Source organism: Nerophis lumbriciformis, linkage group LG13 (assembly GCF_033978685.3).
Source record: "Nerophis lumbriciformis linkage group LG13, RoL_Nlum_v2.1, whole genome shotgun sequence".
Lineage (NCBI taxonomy): Eukaryota > Metazoa > Chordata > Actinopteri > Syngnathiformes > Syngnathidae > Nerophis > Nerophis lumbriciformis.
In genome coordinates, this window is record NC_084560.2 from 46998173 (window position 1) to 47022913 (window position 24741).

Genomic DNA, 24741 nt, shown 5'->3' on the forward strand with positions numbered 1-24741 from the left:
ACAACAGCGCTATGCTAGTCAGTGAAAGAGCTGGAAAGTGAGAGCACGGTCCAGACCAAAACCACAGCAGCCAAACACAACAACACAAACACGCTCATTCATTGGGACTTTTTAGCGCACAATTTTCACGACGTCCGAACAGTAAAATGCGTCCCTGGAGTCTGTTCACCAGCACCAGACCTGGGGAAATAAATATAACTACATGAGCAATTCCTGAAGGAATTGCGTGTGAATGCTCCAATGCTGAAGTTGAAGTGAAATGCTGACAGAATGTAGTATGAATGGAAGAATGTTGGAATGTTGGAATGGTTTGAATGTTGAAAAGCTGGTCTCTGAACTGAAATGCTAATGGAATGTAGGATGAATGTAGAAATGGTTTAAATGTTGAAATAGTTGAAACGCTGAAATGGTTTGAATGTTGAAGAGTTTCAATTTCCAGGGAAACCGGAATTTGGTTTGGAACTTGTGAAAGCAGGGCCGGTCCGTGGCATAGGCCGTATAGGCAAATGCTAAGGGCGCCGTCCATCAGGGGGCGCCACGCCAGTGCCACAAATGTTGGAGAAAAAAAAAAAAGAAAAAAAAAAAGTTGGTACTATTATTTCTAAATACAAAAAATAATCCCACGTTAATTAAAATGCAAAGTAAAGCCTATTTAATAGAAATATTATTTGTTACAACATTACGCCCCCCCGCACGGTGCGCCCCCTCCCTTCCCGTATCATGACTCTTTTTGGACGTCACCACATCCAAAAAAATCAACACAAGATGTCAAAACGGCCAAAACTGTCAGGTGCCCAGGGAAGAAAAAAGAGAAAAGAAGAGGAGGAGAAAAATTATGAAATTATTTGTCTGTTACAGAATGTGATAGTAACCTGGCTTTTTAGCATTAAGCTAATGTTACATGATTCGGCAATTGCTAATCAATAAATAGCTAGTTCTGTTTTAACGTCGGATTAATATTGTAGAGGGGGCTAAATTGTTATGGAAAATAATAATGTAACGTTAGGTAATTACAGTACTCCCACCTTACATTCCTCAGGGACATTTGTATTAGATATTTTAAGCAGGTGTTTTTTGTTTACATTGTTATTGCCTTCTGGTTAGCTAATGTTTGCCCTGCAGGTAATAGTCACTTTTCCACCCCTTTATATATTAGGTATAGTTGTAAGTAAAAAAAAAAAGGTCAAAGACAAAGCTATTCGGGTTCTTGTGAGTATATACACTTCAATGCCGATGTGGGGGGGCGCCACCTAAAATCTTGCCTAGGGCGCCAGATTGGTTAGGGCCGGGCCTGTGTGAAAGTGTTAGTTTGAATGTCCAGGATGAGTGGAATGTGTTGGTGTTGGAATGCTTTGAATAGGTTGAAAGATGTGGGAATTGTGCAACTTGGAATAATGTCCAATTCATTTCAATAGGAACTTCCTGGAAATTTGGGGATTTTGGGAAAAGCGGGATTGAAAAAAAAATAGCAATACTACAGTATTAGACTAGATGACGAAAATGGCTAAATGAAGTAAAAATAGCAATTCTACAGTATTAGACTAGATGACTAAAATGGCTTAATGAAGTAAAAATAGCAATATTACAGTATTAGACTAGATGACTAAAATGGCTAAATGAAGTAAAAATAGCAATATTACAGTATTAGACTAGATGACTAAAATGGCTAAATGAAGTAAAAATAGCAATACTACAGTATTAGACTAGATGACTAAAATGGCTAAATGAAGTAAAAATAGCAATACTACAGTATTAGACTAGATGACTAAAATGGCTAAATGAAGTAAAAATATCAATATTACAGTATTAGACTTGATGACTAAAATGGCTAAATGAAGTAAAAATATCAATATTACAGTAGTAGACTAGATGACTAAAATGGCTAAATGAGGTAAAAATAGCAATACTACAGTATTAGACTAGATGACTAAAATGGCTACATGAAGTAAAAATAGCAATATTACAGTATTAGACTAGATGACTAAAATGGCTAAATGAAGTAAAAATAGCAATATTACAGTAGTAGACTAAAAATGCTCCTAAAATGTATTAGGAGCATGAATGTCCTGAATGAGCTGCATTGGTTGGTGTTGGAATTGCTTAAATCAGTCAAGAAATTTTGAATTAGTAACAGTTTTTAATTGAGAAATTCCTGGAATTTCGGGAAAACCTGGATTTTTTCTAGTTCCTTAACCAACTTTTTTTTTTTTTTTCCTGAATATGAGTGTTTTGACGGTGGAACGGTTGAATTGGGTTGAAAAATGTGAAAGGAGTAGCTGAACTTAAGAAGGGTGGAAATAGGTTACCAAAAAAACGGAAATTCCTGGAAATTTCTTGAATGTTCAAAAATGGTAGTTTGAATGTCCAGGATGAGGTGGAATGGTTTGAATCTGTTGTATATGTGGGAATTGTGGAAGTTTGAAAAATGGCCAATTCATTTTGAATGGGGGAAAATGCAAAAAAAAAAAAAAAAGGAATTATGGGAAATCCAGGATTTTTTTTTTTTAACTGTTAAAGTAGAGCACACAATTCCTAAACAGGCTGAATATTTTGAAGTTGGAACAATTTGAATCAGATGAAAAATGTGGGAATTGTGGAACTTTGAAGAATGTGATGGGAATTTCAGAAAAATTGGGAAGTTCAGGAAAAGCGGGAATTTTTTTGAAAATGGTAAAAAAAAAACTTGAATGGTCTGAATGAGTTGAAAAATGTGGGAATTGTGCAACTTGGAATAATGTCCACTTCATTTCAATGGGAACTTCCTGGAAATTTGGGGATTTTGGGAAAAGCAGGATTTAAATAAAAAAAATTATTAGGAGCATGAATGTCCTGAATGAGCTGAATTGGTTGGTGTTGGAATTACTTAAATCAGTCAAGAAATTTTGAATTAGTAACAGTTTTTAATTGAGAAATTCCTGGAATTTCAGGAAAACCTGGATTTTTTCTAGTTCCTTAACCAACTTTGTTTTTTTTCCTGAATATGTGGAGTGTTTTGACGGTGGAACGGTTGAATTGGGTTGAAAAATGTGAAAGGAGTAGCTGAATTTAAGAAGGGTGGAAATAGGTTACCAAAAAAACGGAAATTCCTGGAAATTTCTTGAATGTTCAAAAATGGTAGTTTGAATGTCCAGGGTGAGGTGGAATGGTTTGAATCTGTTGTATATGTGGGAATTGTGGAAGTTTGAAAAATGGCCAATTCATTTTGAATGGGGGAAAATGCAAAAAAAAAAAAAAAGGAATTATGGGAAATCCAGGATTATTTTTTTTTAACTGTTAAAGTAGAGCACACAATTCCTAAACAGGCTGAATATTTTGAAGTTGGAACGGTTTGAATCAGATGAAAAATGTGGGAATTGTGGAACTTTGAAGAATGTGATGGGAATTTCACAAAAATTGGGAAGTTCAGGAAAAGCGGGAATTTTTTTGAAAATGGTAAAAAAAAAAACTTGAGTGGTCTGAATGAGTTGAAAAATGTGGGAATTGTGCAACTTGGAATAATGTCCACTTCATTTCAATGGGAACTTCCTGGAAATTTGGGGATTTTGGGAAAAGCAGGATTTAAAAAAAATAAATAATTAGGAGCATGAATGTCCTGAATGAGCTGAATTGGTTGGTGTTGGAATTGCTTAAATCAGTCAAGAAATTTTGAATTAGTAACAGTTTTTAATTGAGAAATTCCTGGAATTTCAGGAAAACCTGGATTTTTTCTAGTTCCTTAACCAACTTGTTTTTTTTTTCCTGAATATGAGGAGTGTTTTGACGGTGGAACGGTTGAATTGGGTTGAAAAATGTGAAAGGAGTAGCTAAACTTAAGAAGGATGGAAATAGGTTACCAAAAAAAACGGAAATTCCTGGAAATTTCTTGAATGTTCAAAAATTGGAGTTTGAATGTCCAGGATGAGGTGGAATGGTTTGAATCTGTTGTATATGTGGGAATTGTGGAAGTTTGAAAAATGGCCAATTCATTTTGAATGGGGGAAAATGCAAAAAAAAAAAGAAGAAAAAAAAAAGGAATTATGGGAAATCCAGGATTTTTTTTTTTAACTGTTAAAGTAGAGCACACAATTCCTAAACAGGCTGAATATTTTGAAGTTGGAACGGTTTGAATCAGATGAAAAATGTGGGAATTGTGGAACTTGGAATAATATCCCATTCATTTCAATGGGAACTTCCTGGATATTTGGGAATTTTGGGAAAAGCGGGATTTAAAAAAAAAAAATTATTAGGAGCATGAATGTCCTGAATGAGCTGAATTGGTTGGTGTTGGAATTGCTTAAATCAGTCAAGAAATTTTGAATTAGTAACAGTTTTTAATTGAGAAATTCCTGGAATTTCGGGAAAACCAGGATTTTTTTCTAGTTCCTTAACCAACTTGTTTTTTTTTCCTGAATATGAGGAGTGTTTTGACGGTGGAACGGTTGAATTGGGTTGAAAAATGTGAAAGGAGTAGCTGAACTTAAGAAGGGTGGAAATAGGTTACCAAAAAAACGGAAATTCCTGGAAATTTCTTGAATGTTCAAAAATGGTAGTTTGAATGTCCAGGATGAGGTGGAATGGTTTGAATCTGTTGTATATGTGGGAATTGTGGAAGTTTGAAAAATGGCCAATTCATTTTGAATGGGGGAAAATGCAAAAAAAAAAAAAAAAAAAAAGAATTATGGGAAATCCAGGATTTTTTTTAACTGTTAAAGTAGAGCACACAATTCCTAAACAGGCTGAATATTTTGAAGTTGGAACGGTTTGAATCAGATGAAAAATGTGGGAATTGTGGAACTTTGAAGAATGTGATGGGAATTTCAGAAAAATTGGGAAGTTCAGGAAAAGCGGGAATTTTTTTGAAAATGGTAAAAAAAACAAAACTTGAATGGTCTGAATGAGTTGAAATGGTTGGTGTTGAAATTTTTCAAATTGGTCGAGAAATGTTGAAGTAGTAACATGTTCAATTGAGAAATGGTATTACGGAATTCCTGGAATTTCGGGAAAACCGGGAATTTTTAAAGTTAAAAAAAAAAATTGTTTTTTTTATCCTGATTAAGAGGAATGTTTTGACGGTAGAACGGTTGAAATGGGTTGAAAAATGTGGAAGGAGTTGTCGGCAAAAAAAAAAGGGTTAAAAAAAAAAGGGTTTTAAAAAAACGGGAATTCTGGGAATTCCTGGAAATTTGGGGATTTTGGGAAAAGCGGGATTAAAAAAAATAAATAATTAGGAGCATGAATGTCCTGAATGAGCTGAATTGGTTGGTGTTGGAATTGCTTAAATCAGTCAAGAAATGTTTAATTAGTAACAGTCTTTAATTGAGAAATTCCTGGAATTTCGGGAAAACCTAGATTTTTTCTAGTTCCTTAACCAACTTGGTTTGTTTCCTGAATATGAGGAGTGTTTTGACGGTGGAACGGTTGAATTGGGTTGAAAAATGTGAAAGGAGTAGCTGAACTTAAGAAGGGTGGAAATAGGTTACCAAAAAAACGGAAATTCCTGGAAATTTCTTGAATGTTCAAAAATGGTAGTTTGAATGTCCAGGATGAGGTGGAATGGTTTGAATCTGTTGTATATGTGGGAATTGTGGAAGTTTGAAAAATGGCCAATTCATTTTGAATGGGGGAAAATGCAAAAAAAAAAAAAAAAAAAAAGAATTATGGGAAATCCAGGATTTTTTTTAACTGTTAAAGTAGAGCACACAATTCCTAAACAGGCTGAATATTTTGAAGTTGGAACGGTTTGAATCAGATGAAAAATGTGGGAATTGTGGAACTTTGAAGAATGTGATGGGAATTTCAGAAAAATTGGGAAGTTCAGGAAAAGCGGGAATTTTTTTGAAAATGGTAAAAAAAACAAAACTTGAATGGTCTGAATGAGTTGAAATGGTTGGTGTTGAAATTTTTCAAATTGGTCGAGAAATGTTGAAGTAGTAACATGTTCAATTGAGAAATGGTATTACGGAATTCCTGGAATTTCGGGAAAACCGGGAATTTTTAAAGTTAAAAAAAAAAATTGTTTTTTTTATCCTGATTAAGAGGAATGTTTTGACGGTAGAACGGTTGAAATGGGTTGAAAAATGTGGAAGGAGTTGTCGGCAAAAAAAAAAGGGTTAAAAAAAAAAGGGTTTTAAAAAAACGGGAATTCTGGGAATTCCTGGAAATTTGGGGATTTTGGGAAAAGCGGGATTAAAAAAAATAAATAATTAGGAGCATGAATGTCCTGAATGAGCTGAATTGGTTGGTGTTGGAATTGCTTAAATCAGTCAAGAAATGTTTAATTAGTAACAGTCTTTAATTGAGAAATTCCTGGAATTTCGGGAAAACCTAGATTTTTTCTAGTTCCTTAACCAACTTGGTTTGTTTCCTGAATATGAGGAGTGTTTTGACGGTGGAACGGTTGAATTGGGTTGAAAAATGTGAAAGGAGTAGCTGAACTTAAGAAGGGTGGAAATAGGTTACCAAAAAAAACGGAAATTCCTGGAAATTTCTTGAATGTTCAAAAATGGTAGTTTGAATGTTCAGGATGAGGTGGAATGGTTTGAATCTGTTGTATATGTGGGAATTGTGGAAGTTTGAAAAATGGCCAATTCATTTTGAATGGGGGAAAATGAAAAAAAAAAAAAAAAAAAAAGGAATTATGGGAAATCCAGGATTTTTTTTTAACTGTTAAAGTAGAGCACACAATTCCTAAACAGGCTGAATATTTTGAAGTTGGAACAGTTTGAATCAGATGAAAAATGTGGGAATTGTGGAACTTGGAATAATATCCCATTCATTTCAATGGGAACTTCCTGGATATTTGGGGATTTTGGGAAAAGCAGGATTTAAAAAAAATAAATTATTAGGAGCATGAATGTCCTGAATGAGCTGAATTGGTTGGTGTTGGAATTGCTTAAATCAGTCAAGAAATTTTGAATTAGTAACAGTTTTTAATTGAGAAATTCCTGGAATTTCGGGAAAACCTGGATTTTTTCTAGTTCCTTAACCAACTTGTTTTTTTTTCCTGAATATGAGGAGTGTTTTGACGGTGGAACGGTTGAATTGGGTTGAAAAATGTGAAAGGAGTAGCTGAACTTAAGAAGGGTGGAAATAGGTTACCAAAAAAACCCGGAAATTCCTGGAAATTTCTTGAATGTTCAAAAATGGTAGTTTGAATGTCCAGGGTGAGGTGGAATGGTTTGAATATGTTGTATATGTGGGAATTGTGGAAATTTGAAAAATGGCCAATTCATTTTGAATGGGGGAAAATGCAAAAAAAAAAAAAGGAATTATGGGAAATCCAGGATTTTTTTTTTTTAACTGTTAAAGTAGAGCACACAATTCCTAAACAGGCTGAATATTTTGAAGTTGGAACGGTTTGAATCAGATGAAAAATGTGGGAATTGTGGAACTTTGAAGAATGTGATGGGAATTTCAGAAAAATTGGGAAGTTCAGGAAAAGCGGGAATTTTTTTGAAAATGGTAAAAAAAAAAAAAAAAACTTGAATGGTCTGAATGAGTTGAAATGGTTGGTGTTGAAATTTTTCAAATTGGTCGAGAAATGTTGAAGTAGTAACATGTTCAATTGAGAAATGGTATTACGGAATTCCTGGAATTTCGGGAAAACCGGGAATTTTTAAAGTTAAAAAAAAAAATTGTTTTTTTTATCCTGATTAAGAGGAATGTTTTGACGGTAGAACGGTTGAAATGGGTTGAAAAATGTGGAAGGAGTTGTCGGCAAAAAAAAAAGGGTTAAAAAAAAGGGTTTTAAAAAAACGGGAATTCTGGGAATTCCTGGAAATTTGGGGATTTTGGGAAAAGCGGGATTAAAAAAAAAAAATAATTAGGAGCATGAATGTCCTGAATGAGCTGAATTGGTTGGTGTTGAAATTGCTTAAATCAGTCAAGAAATGTTTAATTAGTAACAGTTTTTAATTGAGAAATTCCTGGAATTTCGGGAAAACCAGGATTTTTTTCTAGTTCCTTAACCAACTTGTTTTTTTTTCCTGAATATGAGGAGTGTTTTGACGGTGGAACGGTTGAATTGGGTTGAAAAATGTGAAAGGAGTAGCTGAACTTAAGAAGGGTGGAAATAGGTTACCAAAAAAATGGAAATTCCTGGAAATTTCTTGAATGTTCAAAAATGGTAGTTTGAATGTCCAGGATGAGGTGGAATGGTTTGAATCTGTTGTATATGTGGGAATTGTGGAAGTTTGAGAAATGGCCAATTCATTTTGAATGGGGGAAAATGCAAAAAAAAAAGGAATTATGGGAAATCCAGGATTTTTTTTTTAACTGTTAAAGTAGAGCACACAATTCCTAAACAGGCTGAATATTTTGAAGTTGGAACGGTTTGAATCAGATGAAAAATGTGGGAATTGTGGAACTTTGAAGAATGTGATGGGAATTTCAGAAAAATTGGGAAGTTCAGGAAAAGCAGGAATTTTTTTGAAAATGGTAAAAAAAAAAAACTTGAATGGTCTGAATGAGTTGAAATGGTTGGTGTTGAAATTTTTCAAATTGTTCGAGAAATGTTGAAGTAGTAACATGTTCAATTGAGAAATGGTATTACGGAATTCCTGGAATTTCGGGAAAACCGGGAATTTTTAAAGTTAAAAAAACAACTTAGTTTTTTTAATCCTGATTAAGAGGAATGTTTTGATGGTAGAACGGTTGAAATGGGTTGAAAAATGTGGAAGGAGTAGTCAGCAGAAAAAGGGTAAAAAAAAAAAGGGTTTAAAAAAACGGGAATTCTGGGAATTCCTGGAATGTTTTTTAACTTGGAAAAATTATAGTTTGAATGTCCAGAATGAGTGGAATGTGTTAAAGGTGGAATGGTTTGAATGTGGAAATGTTGGTGAAAAATGGCCAATTCATTTTGAATGGGAAAAATGTCCCGGAAAACCGGGAATTCCTGGGAAAGTCGCCACATTGGTACTTTAGTACTTACTTAAAAGAATCATATCAAAATCAAATGACAGGATGTTATTTATGTAGTTTGATCATGTTCCTCGACTGGTGCACTAACATCATGTGCTTTATTTTGTACATATGTAGCATCGTCTACAAAGATACAAAGAATTGCTATTGCGACATCCAGTGGACACATTTGGAACAGCAGTTTTCTTAATTCAAACATTTTAGGGACATTTTTATACTTAGCAAATTCATCCCGCGGGCCGGATAAAACCTGTGGCCCTACGTTTGTCACCCCTGCTTTAACTGGAACACACTATTGTGGCACCCCTAAGACTTGATTCAAATGGTTAAAAAAACTACAATATGAAATGAAAGAAGGCCTCACTGTTGAACAAACAGCTGACAGTTCCGTGTGGTGAAAATGACCACTTTCTCTGGGTACATTGTGTACAGTCGCCGCTGTGCGCCGTCTATTCACAGACGGCCATAAAAAGTGATAACGGGCCTAAGTTCAGCACCAGAAAGGATCTATAGTCATGCTGCGCATTCCTGCCTGTCACACGCTAACACAATAGCTACACGTGTGCTCTCCTGTGAGCCGTGCACCTGCTGGGAGTGGGCGTGGCTTCACAAAGGTAATAATTATGCAACAATTAGGATGGCATTGAATTTCTTTTCGGATGACATCACATTCGAGCTTGAATTACAATACAGAGGTGATAACTATAGGCCTATTTCTCTACTCTCACAATTTTCAAAAGTCCTTGAAAAATTATTTGTGTCAAGATTAGACAGTTTTATTGATAAGCATCACTTGCTAAGTGAACACCAATACGGTTTTCGACCAAACAGGTCCACTTCCATGGCAGTGATGGAACAAGTTGAGGAGGTAACCACTGCTATTGATAAGAGGGAGTTTGTTGTTGGCGTTTTTATTGACCTGAGCAAGGCCTTTGACACCATCCATCACACATTACTTTTAAACAAAATGCAGAGGTATGGTTTTAGAGGTCTTGCTCATGATTGGTTGAAAAGTTATCTTGGTGGTAGAGAACAGTATGTGCATATGAACAATGTAGATTCAGATAAAAAGATTATAACACATGGAGTGCCCCAAGGTTCTGTACTGGGACCAAAATTGTTTTTATTGTATATTAATGATATCTGCAAAATCTTTAAAAAAACTCAATTGTATTCTCTTTGCTGACGATACAAGTCTGTACTGTTCTGGGCAAGACCTTGGCCAACTCTTAGAGACTGTAGAGAGCGAACTCCACATACGAAAGCAATGGTTTGATGCCAATAAACTGTCAATCAACCTAAATAAAACAAAATATATAATTTTTGGAAATAGGAAAAATAACATACAGTGTCATATAAGAATTGATGATATGGAGATAGAAAGGGTGTATTCAACAAAATGTTTGGGAATCTATATAGATGATAAATTAAATTGGAAACTGTACATAAATATACTTAAGACAAAGATGGCAAAAAATATTGCTATGTTACATAAAATCAAAAACTCCGTAAATCAAAAGGCTCTTAATATGTTATATAATTCTTTCGTACTCCCTTATCTTAATGGAAACAGGAAGGTTTTTTTTCAGATTGGCGGCTTCTCGTCATTCAGTCAAGCGTGGTACGTCTGCTGGTCGCCTTTTTCCAAAGGACGAAAATAAAGTCACTCAAATAAAAACTATTTCTGTGCGACCGTCGCCAGAGGAGGACGTCGTTGGGATCAGCTTAAGGTGACGTAAGGCTCCTGTGACAACACCGAGGGGTTCAAAGCCATACTGAGCACAGATGAGGTTTTTTTTACAAGCGATAAAAGCAAATGTGTCATGTCTGCGTAATCATGTTTTGTTTTAAGTCATGTTTTGTTTAGTTTCTGGCTTTTCACTCCCTTGTCTTGTTTGCATGATTACCCCATTAGTTTCACCTGTTCCACGTTTGGACTCATTGTGCACTCTTGATTGTCACCATAGCAACCCATTAGTTTTCACCTGTCACGTCACGCACCTGTTTCACGTCTTGAGTCACGCACCTGTTTTCGTTAATCATGTCTGTAGTATTTAAGTTCAGTGTTTTTCAGTTTGTCTTTCTGACGACCTCACCACATTTATGCTCTGTCCATGCCTGATACTTCTTTCCATGTCCATTCTCCATGGAACTATTTTTGTCCAAGCCAAGTAAGTTTTTGTTCCATGTTTATAGTCTTTTTGGTTTCATAGTTTGTTCTCCGCCATTGTGCGTGTTTTTCGTTTGTACTTTTTGCTATAGTCTTTTGGTTTCATAGTTTATTCTCCGCCACTGTGCGCGCTTTCATTTATTCCTTTTTTTTTTGGATGATAATTAATAAATCATGTACCTTCATTCCCGTCTCGCCCGAGCCAACTTTCCGTTGCATCCCGGAAAAGCACACACCCAAGACCAAGTCATGACAAAATGTTTGCCTGAAGAGAAAAGCTCCCCCAAGGAGCCCCACAGCTTGCAAAAACAATGTGGATTGTGCAAAGCATTTATTCAAACATATCCATACTTACATGTCAAACATACTTGCGTCATATTGGTAAATCATCACTTTTTTTTGGTAAGTTTTATCGAGAAGATGCTGGAACAAGTAGAGTTTTCAGAGGTGTGAAAAATGATCCTTGCCATTACGCAAAATATTGTACATGTGTCTTTCTTACTCAGCGTTAGCCATAAAGAGCCTCAACAATAATGATGAATGTTTGAATAATGCTGCAGTGAAATTGTGATTGCTCTAACTATCGTGGGATCACACTCCTCAGCCTTCCCGGTAAGGTCTATTCAGGTGTACTGGAGAGGAGGCTATGCCGGATAGTCGAACCTCGGATTCAGGAGGAACAGTGTGGTTTTCGTTCTGGTCGTGGAACTGTGGACCAGCTCTATACTCTGGGCAGGGTCCTTGAGGGTGCATGGGAGTTTGCCCAACCAGTCTACATGTGTTTTGTGGACTTGGAGAAGGCATTCGACCGTGTCCCTCGGGAAGTCCTGTGGGGAGTGCTCAGAGAGTATGGGGTATCGGACTGTCCGATTGTGGCAGTCCGCTCCCTGTATGCTCAGTGCCAGAGCTTGGTCCGCATTGCCGGCAGTAAGTCAGACACGTTTCCAGTGAGGGTTGGACTCCGCCAAGGCTGCCCTTTGTCACCCATTCTGTTCTGAACTTTTATGGACAGAATTTCTAGGCGCAGTCAAGGCGTTGAGGGGATCTGGTTTGGTGGCTGCAGGATTAGGTCTCTGCTTTTTGCAGATGATGTGGTCCTGATGGCTTCATCTGGCCAGGATCTTCAGCTCTCACTGGATCGGTTCGCAGCCGAGTGTGAAGCGACTGGGATGAGAATCAGCACCTCCAAGTCCGAGTCCATGGTTCTCGCCCGGAAAAGGGTGGAGTGCCATCTCCGGGTTGGGGAGGAGATCTTTCCCCAAGTGGAGGAGTTCAAGTACCTCGGAGTCTTGTTCACGAGTGAGGGAAGAGTGGATCGTGAGATCGACTGGCGGATCGGTGCGGCGTCTTCAGTAATGCGGACGCTGTATCGATCCGTTGTGGTGAAGAAGGAGCTGAGCCGGAAGGCAAAGCTCTCAATTTACCGGTCGATCTACGTTCCCATCCTCACCTATGGTCATGAGCTTTGGGTTATGACCGAAAGGACAAGATCACGGGTACAAGTGGCCCAAATGAGTTTCCTCCGCCGGGTGGCGGGGCTCTCCCTTAGAGATAGGGTGAGAAGCTCTGTCATCCGGGGGGAGCTCAAAGTAAAGCCGCTGCTCCTCCACATCGAGAGGAGCCAGATGAGGTGGTTCGGGCATCTGGTCAGGATGCCACCCGAACGCCTCCCTAGGGAGGTGTTTAGGGCACGTCCGGCCGGTAGGAGGCCGCGGGGAAGACCCAGGACACGTTGGGAAGACTATGTCTCCCGGCTGGCCTGGGAACGCCTCGGGGTCCCACAGGAAGAGCTGGACGAAGTGGCTGGGGAGAGGGAAGTCTGGGCTTCCCTGCTTAGGCTGCTGCCCCCGCGACCCGACCTCGGATAAGCAGAAGAAGATGGATGGATGGATGGATGGAAATTGTGATGACAGTTCACGCACAGTTCAAAGTACTTATTTGACTAAATACATTATGTTTATGCTTGTGAATTCCACTAATTAGCACAAAACGTCCTCAAATGTGGCCAAACTGCAGTAAATGTCACTTGGACACTGCTAAATCACAAAAGACTTTGGCAAATATCCCAAAACATTCTGCGAAAGACTGTGGGAATTGTGGAAGTTAGAAAAATGGCCAATTCATTTTGAATGGGGGAAAATGCAAAAAAAATAAAAAAGGAATTATGGGAAATCCGGGAATTTTTTTTTTTTAACTATTAAAGTAGAGCACACAATTCCTAAAAAGGCTGAATATTTTGAAGTTGGAACGGTTTGAATCAGATGAAAAATGTGGGAATTGTGGAACTTTGAAGAATGTGATGAGAATTTCAGAAAAATTGGGAAGTTCAGGAAAAGCGGGAATTTTTTTGAAAATGGTTAAAAAAAAACTTGAATGTTCTGAATGAGTTGAAATGGTTGGTGTTGAAATTTTTTTGAAATTGGTCGAGAAATGTTGAAGTATTAACATGTTCAATTGAGAAATTGTATTATGGAATTCCTGGAATTTCGGGAAAACCGGGAATTTTTACAGCTAAAAAAAACTTTGTTTTTTTAATCCTGATTAAGAGGAATGTTTTGACGGTAGAACGGTTGAAGTGGGTTGAAAAATGTGGAAGGAGTAGTCGTCAGAAAAAAGGGTAAAAAAAATGGTTTAAAAAACTTGAATTCTGGGAATTCCTGGAATTTTTTTTTAACTTGGAAAAATTATACTTTGAATGTCCAGAATGAGTGGAATGTGTTAAAGGTGGAATGGTTTGAATGTGGAAATGTTGGTGAAAAATGGCCAATTCATTTTGAATGGGGAAAATGCAAAAAAAATAAAGAAGGAATTATGGGAAATTCGGGAAAAAAAAATTTAACTGTTAAAGTAGAGCACACAATTCCTGGCTGAATATTTTGAAGTTGGAACGGTTTGAATCAGATGAAAAATGTGGGAATTGTGGAACTTTGAAGAATGTGATGGGAATTTCAGAAAAATTGGGAAGTTCAGAAAAAGCGAGAATTTTTTTGAAAATGGTAAAAAAAAACTTGAATGTTCTGAATGAGTTGAAATGGTTGGTGTTGAATTTTTTTTTTAATTGGTCGAGAAATGTTGAAGTAGTAACATGTTCAATTGAGAAATGGTATTATGGAATTCCTGGAATTTTTACAGCTAAAAAAAAAAACTTTGTTTTTTTAATCCTGATTAAGAGGAATGTTTTGACGGTAGAACGGTTGAAGTGGGTTGAAAAATGTGGAAGGAGTAGTCGGCAGAAAAAAGGGTAAAAAAAAAGGGTTTAAAAAAACTGGAATTCTGGGAATTCCTGGAATTTTTTTTAACTTGGAAAAATTATACTTTGAATGTCCAGAATGAGTGGAATGTGTTAAAGGTGGAATGGTTTGAATGTGGAAATGCTGGTGAAAAATGGCCAATTCATTTTGAATGGGGAAAATGCAAAAAAAATAAAGAAGGAATTATGGGAAATTCGGGAATTTTTTTTTTAACTGTTAAAGTAGAGCACACAATTCCTGGCTGAATATTTTGACGTTGGAACGGTTTGAATCAGATGAAAAATGTGGGAATTGTGGAACTTTGAAGAATGTGATGGGAATTTCAGAAAAATTGGGAAGTTCAGGAAAAGCGGGAATTTTTTTGAAAATGGTAAAAAAAAAACTTGAATGTTCTGAATGAGTTGAAATGGTTGGTGTTGAATTTTTTTTTAAATTGGTCGAGAAATGTTGAAGTAGTAACATGTTCAATTGAGAAATGGTATTATGGAATTCCTGGAATTTCGGGAAAACCGGAAATTTTTACAGCTAAAAAAAAACCTAGTTTTTTTAATCCTGATTAAGAGGAATGTTTTGACGGTTGAAGTGGGTTGAAAAATGTGGAAGGAGTAGTCGGCAGAAAAAAGGGTAAAAAAAAAGGGTTTAAAAAACTGGAATTCTGGGAATTCCTGGAATTATTTTGAACTTGGAAAAATTATACTTTGAATGTCCAGAATGAGTGGAATGTGTTAAAGGTGGAATGGTTTGAATGTGGAAATGTTGGTGAAAAATGGCCAATTCATTTTGAATGGGGAAAATGCAAAAAAAAATAAAGAAGGAATTATGGGAAATCCGGGATTTTTTTTTTTAACTGTTAAAGTAGAGCACACAATTCCTAAACAGGCTGAATATTTTGAAGTTGGAACGGTTTGAATGAGATGAAAAATGTGGGAATTGTGGAACTTTGAAGAATGTGATGGGAATTTCAGAAAAATTGGGAAGTTCAGGAAAAGCGGGAATTTTTTTGAAAATGGTAAAAAAAAAACTTGAATGTTCTGAATGAGTTGAAATGGTTGGTGTTGAAATTTTTTTGAAATTGGTCGAGAAATGTTGAAGTAGTAACATGTTCAATTGAGAAATGGTATTATGGAATTCCTGGAATTTCGGGAAAACCGGGAATTTTTACAGCTGGAAAAAAACTTAGTTTTTTTTATCCTGATTAAGAGGAATGTTTTGACGGTAGAACGGTTGAAGTGGGTTGAAAAATGTGGAAGGAGTAGTCTGCAGAAAAAAGGGTAAAAAAAAGGGTTTAAAAAAAACTGGAATTCTGGGAATTCCTGGAATTTTTTTTAACTTGGAAAAATTATACTTTGAATGTCCAGAATGAGTGGAATGTGTTAAAGGTGGAATGGTTTGAATGTGGAAATGTTGGTGAAATATGGCCAATTCATTTTGAATGGGGAAAATGCAAAAAAAATAAAGAAGGAATTATGGGAAATTCGGGAAAAAAAAATTTAACTGTTAAAGTAGAGCACACAATTCCTGGCTGAATATTTTGAAGTTGGAACGGTTTTTGAATCAGATGAAAAATGTGGGAATTGTGGAACTTTGAAGAATGTGATGGGAATTTCAGAAAAATTGGGAAGTTCAGGAAAAGCGGGAATTTTTTTGAAAATGGTAAAAAAAAAACTTGAATGTTCTGAATGAGTTGAAATGGTTGGTGTTGAAATTTTTTTGAAATTGGTCGAGAAATGTTGAAGTAGTAACATGTTCAATTGAGAAATGGTATTATGGAATTCCTGGAATTTCGGGAAAACCGGGAATTTTTACAGCTAAAAAAAACAACTTAGTTTTTTTTATCCTGATTAAGAGGAATGTTTTGACGGTAGAACGGTTGAAGTGGGTTGAAAAATGTGGAAGGAGTAGTCGGCAGAAAAAAGGGTAAAAAAAAAAGGGTTTTAAAAAACTGGAATTCTGGGAATTCCTGGAATTTTTTTGAACTTGGAAAAATTATACTTTGAATGTCCAGAATGAGTGGAATGTGTTAAAGGTGGAATGATTTGAATGTGGAAATGTTGGTGAAAAATGGCCAATTCATTTTCAATGGGAAAAAAGGCCCGGAAAACTGAGAATTCCTGGGAAATCTGGGAATTTTTGGAATTTTTCAACTGTTTCCGAATAGGCTGAACAGTTTGAAGTTGAAACGGTTTGAATCGGGTGAAGAAGAAGTAGAGGAATAATAATAAATAGATGAATTTTGGTGTAGAAAACCACGTGTGTGAATACTTTGGAGCATTCACACGTGTGTCGTCTCCTGCACTGGCTTGAGAAAAGGTGCTTGAACCCTCGCTTTTAAAACTGCGTCTCTTAATGACGTCTGAAAGGAAAAAACACCTTTCTCGCAGAAAAAAATAGGCTCTGCTGACTTTTACTCAATTTCCAGAAATGTCCCGCATTTACTCGACCATGTTACATCTTTCTTACTGATGAATTCACCTGAGGCGACCTCAGACGTATCAAGACCTACGCCAAGTCACACAAACCATCTCAAATCTTCCGGTTCTTCTGATAAATGACGTGAGATTCTTACAAGACCACTCCGAAATAATGCAAGACCGCATCAATGTTGCAAGGCTTCTGCTACAATCGCACAAGACTGATGTGATTTAGCGTAAATCCCGTGACATTTGCGCAGACTCTCTGAAATCTTAGGAAATTCCTTTAAATCTTTCCAGATTTTTTGCTAAAATAAACAAACCTTCCGCTAAATTTTGAACAAATGTAACTCTCTATCAAATGACTTCTGTCAAATTGCGTAGAACTTCCATTAATCTCGCGGGAATTCTGGTAAATAATATGACATTTCCGCAAATCCTGTGAGAATTCTGCTAAATTAAGCAAGACTTCTGTTACTCACCCGAGACTTCTTTTAAATCACACATAACTTCATCAAATCTTGTGAGACTTTCACCGAATAAAGCAGTACTTACGAATGTTCAACATTTCTGCTGCAGAGTGCAAAGAAATTGTGAACAAGACAGCAAATCACCTCGACAGTACGCAGAGGTGGGTAGTAACGCGCTACATTTACTTTGTTACATCTACTTGAGTAACTTTTGGGATAAATTGTACTTCTAAGAGTAGTTTTAATGCAACATACTTTTACTTTTACTTGAGTATATTTATAGAGAAGAAACGCTACTTTTACTCCGCTACTTTTAGCTACATTCAGCTCGCTACTCGCTACTAATTTTTATCCATCTGTTAATGCACGCTTTGTTTGTTTTGGTCTGTCAGACAGACCTTCATAGTGCCTGCGTTTCAACAAATACAGTCACTGGTGACGTTCACTCCGTTCCACCAATCAGATGCAGTCACTGGTGACGTTGGACCAATCAAACAGAGCCAGGGGTCACATGACCTGACTTAAACAAGTTGAAAAACTTATTGGGGTGTTACCATTTAGTGGTCAATTGTACGGAATATATACTGTACTGTGCAATCTACTAATAAAAGTTCCAATCAATCAATCAAAAGTGTGAAGGAAAAAATACCCTTTTTTACTTCAACCGTACATCCCGTCAAAAGCCTAAAGACTGACTGCACAGTTCCTGTCTTCACAATAAAAGTGCCGCTCCATCGCGCCTGCGCTTTCAAAATAAGAGTCTCCGAAAGCCAGCGCAAACAAGCTAGCAAGCTACGGAGTTTGCCGCCAATGTATTTCTTGTAAAGTGTATAAAAACGAATATGGAAGCTGGACAAATAAGATGCCAAAAACCCACCACTTTCATGTGGTATTAGACAGAAAGGAGGAACTTTTTTTCTCCTCCATTTGAAAACGTGGACGTTATCATCACTACTGTCTGATTCCAATCAATGCAAGTCATCACAATCAGGTAATACACCAACTTATATTCTTGTCTTCATGAAAGAAAGGAATCTATATGTGTTAAACATGCATAGATATTTATTATAACACCTTTAACATGTAAACAAAAACGGCAAAATAAATAAATATAAATTATATACTGTATATATCAATGTATGTATACATATATATATATATATATATATATATATATATATATATATATATATATGATATGTGTGTGTATGTTACTCATCAGTTACTCAGTACTTGAGTAGTTTTTTCACAACATACTTTTTACTTTTACTCAAGTAAATATTTGGGTGACTACTCCTTACTTTTACTTGAGTAATAAATCTCTAAAGTAACAGTACTCTTACTTGAGTACAATTTCTGGCTACTCTACCCACCTCTGGTAATACGCCATATCGCATGTTAACCACACTAAAATTCCGCTAAATCCAAGCTTCTGCAAATGTATGCAACACTTCCTCTAAATCTTCTAGAAGAGTTTACACATTTTTAGCACTTTCCATATGGGACCTTTTAATACATTTTAGAAGCTGGCACTGAAGCATTTGAAGTGGAACCTCCAAGCAGCCATTTAAAATGTCAGCTAAATATGTTGGAGTCTTAAAGCCGGTGGGTCTTCCTGCCTGCATGAGTGAGGCTAACCTGCTCTGCTGCATTCAAGCCTTCATAGAACATCACCGCCGCTCTTTCATTAGCCGTCACACACGCTTCTGTGTTCCACGCGGGAAACCCACAGTGCCGGGCGCCATTGTTGTGTCGTCACTGCAGCCTCAGTGAGAAAAGTTGGCTAGCCGAGTAAAAACCGGCGTTTAACGACTCCACGTTTACTTTTATGGGGTGTTCGCCGTCACAATCTACCCACGGTACGCACAAGACCACACCGCCGCACCTCAGAGTGACGCCATGTAGGAAAGCATGAAGAAACCACACCCAAACACACACACACACACACACACACACACACACACACACTCATTTGCAACGCATGAGAGGCATGCAGTGTAAGTTCTTCTGGAACATTCCTTGTTATGATCAATAGCCAACAATCTTAAAACAGCAACGACATACCTCTTTGTTACTAAATGTAGTTTTTGTTGTGGTTTGGAGAGCTTTCGAGGCTTGTCAATCATTTGCTTCATCAAACGACTTGAGACTTTGGACCACCTCTCTGTAGGGGGCTACACTCACTGGACACCTTTTTGATACTTTTGAACAGTTTAAACGCTACAAGCTATATAGTTGTAGTCATATATTACTAGGCATTAGCTACAAGCTACTAGTTCCATGCTACGTAATAGTAGTCATATATTTAGGCCAATAGCTACAAGCTACTAGCTCCATGCTATATAATAGTAGTCATATATTACTAGCTATTAGCTACAAGCTACTAGTTCCATGCTACGTAATAGTAGTCATATATTTAGGCCAATAGCTACAAGCTACTAGCTCCATGCTATATAATAGTAGTCATATATTACTAGCCATTAGCTACAAGCTACTAGTTCCATGCTATATAATAGTAGTCATATATTACTAGCCATTAGCTACAAGCTACTAGTTCCATGCTACGTAATAGTTGTCATATATTTAGGCCAATAGCTATAAGCTACTAGCTCCATGCTATATAGTAGTAATCATATATTACTAGCCATTAGCTACAAGCTACTAGTTCCATGCTACGTAATAGTAGTCATATATTTAGGCCAATAGCTACAAGCTACGAGCTCCATGCTATATAGTAGTAGTCATATATTACTAGCCATTAGCTACAAGCTACTAGTTCCATGCTACGTAATAGTAGTCATATATTTAGGCCAAAAGCTACAAGCTACTAGCTCCATGCTATATAATAGTAGTCATATATTACTAGCCATTAGCTACAAGCTACTAGTTCCATGCTATATAATAGTAGGCATATATTACTAGCCATTAGCTACAAGCTACTAGTTCAATGCTACGTAATAGTAGTCATATATTTAGGCCAATAGCTACAAGCTACTAGCTCCATGCTATATAGTAGTAGTCATATATTACTAGCCATTAGCTACAAGCTACTAGTTTCATGCTACGTAATAGTAGTCATGTATTTAGGCCAATAGCTACAAGCTACTAGTTCCATGCTATATAATAGTAGGCATATATTACTAGCCATTAGCTACAAGCTACTAGTTCCATGCTACGTAATAGTAGTCATATATTTAGGCCAAAAGCTACAAGCTACTAGCTCCATGCTATATAGTAGTAGTCATATATTACTAGCCATTAGCTACAAGCTACTAGTTCCATGCTATATAATAGTAGTCATATATTACTAGCCATTAGCTACAAGCTACTAGTTCCATGCTACGTAATAGTAGTCATATATTTAGGCCAAAAGCTACAAGCTACTAGCTCCATGCTATATAGTAGTAGTCATATATTACTAGCCATTAGCTACAAGCTACTAGTTCCATGCTATATAATAGTAGGCATATATTACTAGCCATTAGCTACAAGCTACTAGTTCCATGCTACGTAATAGTAGTCATATATTTAGGCCAAAAGCTACAAGCTACTAGCTCCATGCTATATAGTAGTAGTCATATATTACTAGCCATTAGCTACAAGCTACTAGTTCCATGCTATATAATAGTAGTCATATATTACTAGCCATTAGCTACAAGCTACTAGTTCCATGCTACGTAATAGTAGTCATATATTTAGGCCAATAGCTACAAGCTACTAGCTCCATGCTATATAATAGTAGTCATATATTACTAGCCATTAGCTACAAGCTACTAATTCCATGCTATATAATAGTAGTCATATATTACTAGCCATTAGCTACAAGCTACTAGTTCCATGCTACGTAATAGTAGTCATATATCTAAGGCCATCAGCTACAAGCTACTAGCTCCATGTAATATAATAGTAGTCATATGTTACAAACCATTAGCTACAAGCTACTAGTTTCATGCTACGTAATAGTAGTCATGTATTTAGGCCAATAGCTACAAGCTACTAGCTCCATGCTATATAATAGTAGTCATACATTACTAGCCATTAGCTACAAGCTACTAGTTCCATGCTACGTAATAGTAGTCATATATTTAGGCCAATAGCTACAAGTTACTAGCTCCATGCTATATAGTAGTAGTCATATATTACTAGCCATTAGCTACAAGCTACTAGTTCCATGCTATATAATAGTAGTCATATATTACTAGCCATTAGCTACAAGCTACTAGTTCCATGCTACGTAATAGTAGTCATATATTTAGGCCAATAGCTACAAGCTACTAGCTCCATGCTATATAGTAGTAGTCATATATTACTAGCCATTAGCTACAAGCTACTAGTTCCATGCTACGTAATAGTAGTCATATATCTAAGGCCATCAGCTACAAGCTACTAGCTCCATGTAATATAATAGTAGTCATATGTTACAAACCATTAGCTACAAGCTACTAGTTTCATGCTACGTAATAGTAGTCATGTATTTAGGCCAATAGCTACAAGCTACTAGCTCCATGCTATATAATAGTAGTCATACATTACTAGCCATTAGCTACAAGCTACTAGTTCCATGCTACGTAATAGTAGTCATATATCTAAGGCCATCAGCTACAAGCTACTAGCTCCATGTAATATAATAGTAGTCATATGTTACAAACCATTAGCTACAAGCTACTAGTTCCATGCTACGTAATAGTAGTCATATATTTAGGCCAATAGCTACAAGCTAGTAGCTCCATGCTTCATAATAGTAGTCATAAATTTTAAGTCATTAGCTACAAGCTACTAGTTCCATGCCATGCAATAGTAGTCATATATTTTAAGTCATTAGCTACAAGCTACTAGCTCCATGTAACATAATAGAAGTCATATGTTACAAGCCATTGGTGGTTAGAGTGTCCGCCCTGAGATGGGTAGGTCGTTAGTTCAAACCCCGGCCGAGTCATACCAAAGACTATAAAAATGGGACCCGTTACCTCCCTGCTTGGCAGCATCAAGGGTTGGAATTGGGGGTTAAATCACCAAAAATGATTCCCAGGCGCGGCCACTGCTGCTGCTCACTGCTCCCCTCACCTCCCAGGGGGTGATCAAGGGTGATGGGTCAAATGCAGATAATAATTTCGCCACACCTAGTGTGTGTGTGTGTGACAACCATTGGTACTTTCACTTTTTTTAAATATATTTTAAGCCATTAGCTACAAGCTACTAGTTCCATGATACACTATAATCATCACATATTCCTAGCTATTAGCTACAAGCTACTAGCTCCATGCTACTGTACGTGATAATATATTACAAGCCAATAGCTACAAGCTATTAGCTCAATGCTACATATTAGTCGTCATATATTATAATTAGCCATTAGCTACAAGCTACTAGCTCCATGTTATTTAGTCATATGTTACAAACCATTAGCAACAAGCTACTAGTTCCATGCTACACTATAATCATCACATATTACTAGCTATTAGCTACAAGCTACTAGCTCCATGCTACTGTACGTGATAATATATTACAAGCCAATAGCTACAAGCTATTAGCTCAATGCTACATATTAGTCGTCATATATTATAATTAGCCATTAGCTACAAGCTACTAGCGCCTTGTTACATAATAGTAGTTATATGTTACAAACCATAAGCAACAAGCTACTAGCTCCATGCTAAACAATAGTCGTCATATAGCTACAATTTGCCTACAAGCTACTAGCTCTATGCTACATAATATGTTACAAAGCTTTAGCTACAAGCTATTAACTCCATGCTATATAACAGTCGTCATGTCTTATAAACAGTTAGCTACAACTTAGCTACTAGCTTTATGTTACGTAGGCTAATAGTAGTTATATGTTACAAGCCATTGGCTACAAGTAAAATTAAGTTCATGCTACGTAATAATAGTTATGTTACAAACCTTAAAGGCTTTAGTTAAAAGGTACTAGCTCTATATTTATGCTATTTTACAAGCCATTAGGTCCGAGCAAGAGCTTCATGCTACTTAATAGCAGCCGTTATGTAGCATCGGCGGGCGTTGTCACTGGACTACCCTGGGGGTATTTGGTAAAAAGCTGTTAGTTTACGTGTTTGTTGTTATTGCCTAGTCATTTGTTAAGTGCACACATTTAACGGTAGACGGTTGTGTTGTGTGTTTACCTGCCAGTTACGTGTTGGGTTATTCGTAAGGTGAGTTAGACGACTGCTGTAATGACCCTCGATTTGCTCATTGCTAATTCAATGTTGGCTACTGCTTGCTTATAAAAAGTACAATATACAAGCTAAAACACAAGCTTTCTGATACAGTTACAGTACAACTACGGGGCTCTATTGTTAGACAGTAAGCTACAAGTTAGTAGATGGTAGTTAGCAGCTAGTACTAACTACAAGCTACTAGCGAGTAAGCTACGAGGTAGTACAAGCTGCAAGCTAATGTTATTAACGAGCTAGTCAGTAATGTTCATCCCAGCTACAAACTTCCAACTAAAAAGAAACAAACTACAACCATCCTAGTAAGCTACAAGTTAGTACAGGCTGCAAGCTACTAAATACATCCTGCTAACTAATGATAATTAGTAGACTACAAGCTATACTATAAACTACTATTAGTTTTTAAGCGCTGTTAGTACGAGCTGCAAGCTACTAAACACACCCGACTAATTAATGTTAATTAGTAGATTACAAGCTGCAGTATTTTTGTTTTGAGACTTTTATTAGTAGGTTGCACAGTGAAGTACATATTCCGTACAATTGACCACTAAATGGTAACACCCCAATAAGTTTTTCACACTTGTTTAAGTCGGGGTCCACTTAAATTGATTCATGATACAAATATATACCATACTTGCCAACCCTCCCGGATTTTCCGGGAGACTACCGAAATTCAGAGCCTCTCCCGAAAACCTCCCGGGACAAATTTTCTCCCGAAAATCTCCCGAAATTCAGGCGGAGCTGGAGGCCACGCCCCCTCCAGCTCCATGCGGACCTGAGTGACGTGTTGACGGCCTGTTCACACGTCCGCTTTCCCACAATTTAAACAGCTAATGATCGAGGGCGAGTTCTTGGTTTCTTATGTGGGTTTATTGTTAGGCAGTTTCATTAACGTCCTCCCAGCGCGGTAACAACACACAACAACAGCAGTCAAATTTCCGTCCCCCGTAAAGCAGTTCGTCTGCCGTAAACAGCAATGTTGTGACACTTTTAAACAGCACAATACTGCCATCTACTGTACATGCATATGTGACCCACCCATAATGTGTCACATTTTTGTGTTGATTTATTAATTTTATTTTGTGGTTTGAATTCGTTTTTGGAGCTGTCTTTACACATTTATCAGTATTCACATTGGTCAGTAGGGGGCAGTAGGGCGTTTCTTCCCAATTGAATGCTATCACCTGCAGACCGGAAGTGTCTTGTCATTCTGATGAGCGCGACCAGTCTGTGAACAATTGAAACGTCCTGTGTGCTTTTTCCTCCTGTATAACAGGTTAGTTTTGGTGAATCAACTCACTGAATAATATCCATGTGATCTTTATAAGTTTAAGTACACATTCTGAT

The 24741-nt window shown here is 36.9% G+C and overlaps 1 protein-coding gene across 7 annotated transcripts in view; it reads right to left on the reverse strand.

Annotated features, from left to right (window-relative positions):
• lmo7a (LIM domain 7a) overlaps nt 1-24741 on the reverse strand; it is a 214623-nt gene that overhangs the window by 101683 nt on the left and 88199 nt on the right. The gene's annotated exons all lie outside the window — the stretch shown is intronic.